The sequence below is a fragment of the Sapajus apella genome, unplaced genomic scaffold (assembly GCF_009761245.1).
Source record: "Sapajus apella isolate SASKATOON/1434 unplaced genomic scaffold, GSC_monkey_1.0 scaffold40, whole genome shotgun sequence".
Classification (NCBI taxonomy): domain Eukaryota; kingdom Metazoa; phylum Chordata; class Mammalia; order Primates; family Cebidae; genus Sapajus; species Sapajus apella.
In genome coordinates, this window is record NW_022436980.1 from 854,312 (window position 1) to 859,670 (window position 5,359).

The 5,359-nt window shown below is 42.5% G+C and overlaps 1 long non-coding RNA gene across 4 annotated transcripts in view; it reads left to right on the forward strand.

Annotated features, from left to right (window-relative positions):
• The window catches only part of LOC116565399, an 88,409-nt gene that overhangs the window by 29,956 nt on the left and 53,094 nt on the right, over window positions 1-5,359 (forward strand). The window lies entirely within an intron of this gene.

Sequence of the window (5,359 nt, forward strand, 5' to 3'; positions counted from 1 at the left end):
ACTGCTCTTCAGGAGACCTCTTTGTGTTATAGCCAGCCCTGGGGACTCTGTCTCTGCCATGCTGCATCTGGTTAAATTGCTCTTCTATGAGCCTATCTGGCTGCCAAATCTCTCTCTGGCCAAAAACAGCGTCTGATCTCATCCTAATGGATTTCCACCAATCACAGTTCTAGGGCTTCCAAGATGGAAATGGAACATCTTACACAGAAACATTATAAATATTCCACAAGCAAATAACAGGGTTCTAACTTCTTCACTCTCCCTTTAGCTAACCACTTTCAAAGGCATCCGGCAAAGTTGCATTCAACCTGTGAATCAAATAAGTCAAATAAACAGATATTTATTGAGCCACTATTGGAAAGTCAACGTATCAGGTATACAAAGACAGGCCTGAGTCCTTGCTTCCAAGAATTCACAGGCCAATTGGGGGGAACAAGGCAAAATTACATTCAAAGTTAATATACAAGATGGCAATACAAAAAGTTCCATGATGCAACAAATGATTATTTGCAAAATTTGTGGAATAGATAATAAGAACAATAAAGAGAAAAGAACGCTGTAAATTTAACAGTTCAGGAAAGTTAGTGCAAGAAAAATTTGATCAGGTGCCGGGCGTGGTGGCTCATGCCTGTAATCCCAGCACTTTGGGAGGCCAAGGTGGGCAGATCACGAGGTCAGGAGTTTGAGACCAGTCTGGCCAACATGGTGAAACCCTGTCTCTACTAAAAATACAAAAAATTAGCCAGGTGTGGTGGTGTGCACCTGTACTACCAGGTACTCAGGAGGCTGAGGCAGGAGAATCACCTGAACCCGGGAGGCGGAGGTTGCAGTGAGCTGAGATCACACCATTGTACGCCAGCCCAGGCAACAGTGAAAGACTCTGTCTCAATAAAACAAGCAACAACCACAAAAAATTGATCAGGACTTTAAAGGATGGGAAGAATTTAGAGGGATGGAGAGAAGGGGAAAGCATTTCAAAAATTGGTAACAGTGAAAAAATATTCAAAGATAGAAAAGTGCAAGTGTGTTGAGAGTAGTGAGTAGTAGTAATCATAATAGTAGATAGCTGTTACATTATGATCAGGCCCTGTTCTCAACCCACAACATTTATCAATTCTCTTGGTTCACACACAACTCAAATTACTACTATTATTATTTCCATCTTTACGATTGAGGAAACTGAGGCATAGACAGGTTTAAGCAACTCACCTGAGGACACAGCTCACAAATGGCTGTGCTGGACTTGGAGACAGATGCTACGTGTTCAGCACTGAATTATACAGACTCTCACTCTGGCTAGAGGAGTTGATTTGTTGGAAATGCATGTCAGGGGCAAATCGCAGAGGATCTTGAATGCTATGCTGACAAACTTGAACTTGATTTTTTGGGGGCAATAGGAAACCATTAAGGGCTTCTGGGCAGGGAAGTAGATCTTGATTAAAATGAGATACACACAGGAAAAAAATCCAAAGGATACCTTTACATAGAAGAAAAGCAAGATAAATATATTGACACATATATGTAGATTCCCTTCCTTTTCACAGAATGCTTTGTTCAGAGGAACTTCTAGTGGTGTCTCAGGTCTTAAACTACCAGGGGATCAAATCCTTGCTCTGTGGCACTGAGGGCAAAACCCAAAAGGTAAGTGGCCCTCAAATCTACCCAGGCATGTGCTCGAGGGGTAGGGGCAGAGCCAGGCTTGGAGAAAGCTGTCCAGAGGGAGATAGGAGATCCCAGGAAAGAATAGGAAAGAGTGGAGGGACAGATGTCAGAGAGGCCAGCAAAATGACTCAGGACTTCAAGAGTATAATTCTGCAATATATTAAGCATGATTAAATCGAAGCTTATGAGGATGGGAGGGAGGACAAGTCAGCTATCTCCTTGATTGTTCTGTGATTGCAGATAATTTCTTCTTTAGTTCCTTCCCTCTTTTTATATGCTAAAATGGAAAATTTTCTTCATGTACAGAGTTCTTCTCTGTCTCTTTTTTTTTTTTGTGCTCAATTTTGCTAATACATTTCATTAAGGACTGTAAAGCTAAACTTGTTCGTCTCATGACCGTCTACTATAATGAATGTGGGACAGATGAAGTAATAGGACCTCATAATTGAGATAAGAGCTTTTTTGTTGTTTTTCAGGAAATGTATCCACAAAGAAGCCTGCTCAATGGAATAAAAACATTAAGTAGTTTGAATTCTGAGCAGAGATTAGATAGTGTCTTGGATATGGCTTTGGGATCAGAAGCATAGGAGATGAGGCTTCATCCTGTTCAGATGGTCTTCAGGGAATATCAGGTTTATGGAAGTGTTTTTCGGCTTCTGTGTTACAAAGCATGGATTGTGGTGCCTGGACTCAGCCTGAGCTCTCAGCATAATTATCTACTTACCCTTGTAAATTGCGGTATTCGGTGTGAGCATTGCCTTAATTGATGGCCACACCTTCATGACCCTACTTGTGGAAAATGAACTCCAAATCTGAGTTCCAAGCAGCTGTTTGTGTCCATCCGGAAGAAATCAAGAGTTGGTGTAGGGGTGGAGTGAGGCATGGCTGCTAACACCGTTTAACTCTTGTTCTCTCGAACACTTGTTTTTGTTTGAATAATGAGTTGATTTGTTTGGGTTAAAATGAGGACAAAGAATACTCTGATATAAGAAAATCAGATGGTGTGGTATAGACATCCCCTTTTCAATCACTTGATTGGCACTGATAAATGGAGACTGTTGTGTCTCCTGCCTCAGCTTTCTTCTCTGCTGCTACTACTTGAGAAGACCTAAGTTCATTCAAGACATTGAGTCATCTCTGAGTGGGGCTATGCATAAGGAATTTGGAAATAAGTCACATCCCCAGACTCAAATTTTAGAAACAAAGCCAATGCTTCCAGACTCCTGCATTGACCCTTAATCCTTCATTTCAGCCAGATCTGGGATCTCAGGCACCAAGGACAAACCTGGGTATCCTTCTGGCCCAGAGCCTCAGTTCTTTCTATGTTGGCCCCATCCATATGCTGGCCAAGGTCCCAGAGGTAAACTGTTACCCTGGTTTCCCCTCCAAATTTCTGACATTGTCATCCCTGGAACTCTGCTTCCCCCTCTAGACCTTGCACTTGGCCCTATTCTCATGCAGCCTTTGCCTTCTTTCAGCTACCAAGGGTTTTCTGTCATGCCAGGCCATGGAATGATTGTGCTGTGGGAAACAGCACGTTTGCATTATTGCACCCTCGTATCAATTCCTGCTCACTTAATTCAGTGTCTCTCAACAGCATTGGTACTACCACCTAGGGGATGTATATGACACTTGAAGGGGTATTTTTGGCTGTCATAATTATTGGAGTAGTACTGGTGGCATTTGCTGAGAGGGAACCAAGGATGCTAGCTATCTAGTCATGTGCAGCACAGGCACAACAATGAAGAAATGTTCTGTGCCCTGTAAAACCTTCAAAGGTTACCCTGAACATTTGTGTGAAAAACCTGTTTGCAATTGTCTGGGTGTGAAACGGAATTCCATTTTACTTAGAAACATAGATTACCTTTGCAAAGTTTTAATGTACATGATATTTTCCATACATGCTCTCACTGCTTTTTTTTTTTTTTTGAGACAGAGTCTTGCTCTGTCACCCAGGCTGGAGTGCGGTGGTGCAATTCTGGCTCACTGCAACCTCCACCTCCCGGGTTCAAGTAATTATCATACCTCAGCCTCCAGAGTAGCTAGGACTACAGGCACAGGCCACATGCCTGGTTAATTTTTGTATTTTTAGTAGAGACGGGGTTTCACCATGTGGCCCCGGCTGGTCTCGAATATCTGACCTCAAGTGATCTACCCACCTCGGCTTCCTCAAGAGCTGGGATTACAGGTGTGAGCCCCCACACCCGGCTAATTTTTGTATTTTTAGTGGAAGTGAAGTTTCACTATGTTGCCCAGGTTGGTCTCAAACTCCTCACCTCAAGTGATCCGCCCACCTCAGCCTCCCAAAGTGTTGAGATTACAGGCGTGAGCCACTGTGCCTGGCCCTCTCTGCATTTTTAAAGCAAAAAATACTATACTTTGGTTTGGAAATCTACCAACAGTAGTCACAATTCCAGAAAAACACTTCACTGACAGCAACATCACTCTTTGTATTTGAATTGCCAGCACACCTATCTCTATCTACATTTGTCTCTGCCACCCTCACTCTGATCTCAAAGCAACTACTTCATTAGGTCTTCCAGTTAGTCATCCCCAACATTAGAATTTGCTAAAACATACAATTTTATTACAAAGTATTTCTCTTTACCAGTTTTCTTATTTTAAAAATGACTTTAAAATATATGAATAGGAGGTTGTATTACTTGTGAATTTCTTCTTCTTAAAGATAGGGTCTCGCTCTGTCAGCCAGGCTGGATCTTGCAGTGGCTGATCATAGCTCACTGCAGCCTCAAACTCTTGGACTCAAGTGATTCGCCTGGCTTGGCCTGCTTGTGAATTTCTTTTCAGAATAGTAAAGAGAACATAATAAAACATTCATTTAAGAATAGGCTTTTGAGCTTGATAGGGTTGACAGTCATTTACCTAAGTAGATAGTGTCTGCTGAAGGCAGAAAAGGACTGATGATGAGATTAGCATGTTCTGAGAAAAGGCTATGCTGCCAACCACGAGGTCTCATGGGTAGTATCCCCTTGAGGAACTGAGCACTTTCCAAATTCCACCATCTACCCTCACCAAGATCTTAGAAGTTTTCAGAATCTGAGGTCACTCAAGTAAATCAAATCCATGAGTCTAACCTTATGACCAACTGATAAACTCACAATGGGAAACATTTCTTCCCAGGGACTGAAAAGCTAATGTTCACCATCCAGGGCAGCCTGTCCTAGGATGAGAATGTCTGGAAAGCCAACAACAGGTGAACAAGACACTTTCACTCATTATGTTCATTGTAGCATTATTCATAATAACAAGGACGAGGAATCAACCTAGGTGCTGTGCAAAAGGCACTGAGAGTGCTGAGGAGAGACTACTGATCCCCAGCAGAGCAACTTCTCCAACAACCATGAGGGCACAAAGGGCAGGGTCTCTCTACATCATGCTTGGTTGGACACTGCCTAGTTATGATTCCCAGGGATTTCCATAGCCCAAGCTGACCGCCTCCCTTTCTGTCCAACCTCCCTGCACACCAACACCTACCTTCACATAGCCTTCCTCCAGGAAGTCTACAACACAATTGGTTAAATGCCTTCTACTAAATGATGTTCATATTCTGGACCTGCCTTCCTCTGATTACACCCAAATCATTTACCTTGATTGAAGTCTTGTGAGGTCCAACCATTTCAGATATTCTCTAGCTTTACTCCAAAAGGTGACTAATCACATCCATTGTATGTGAATT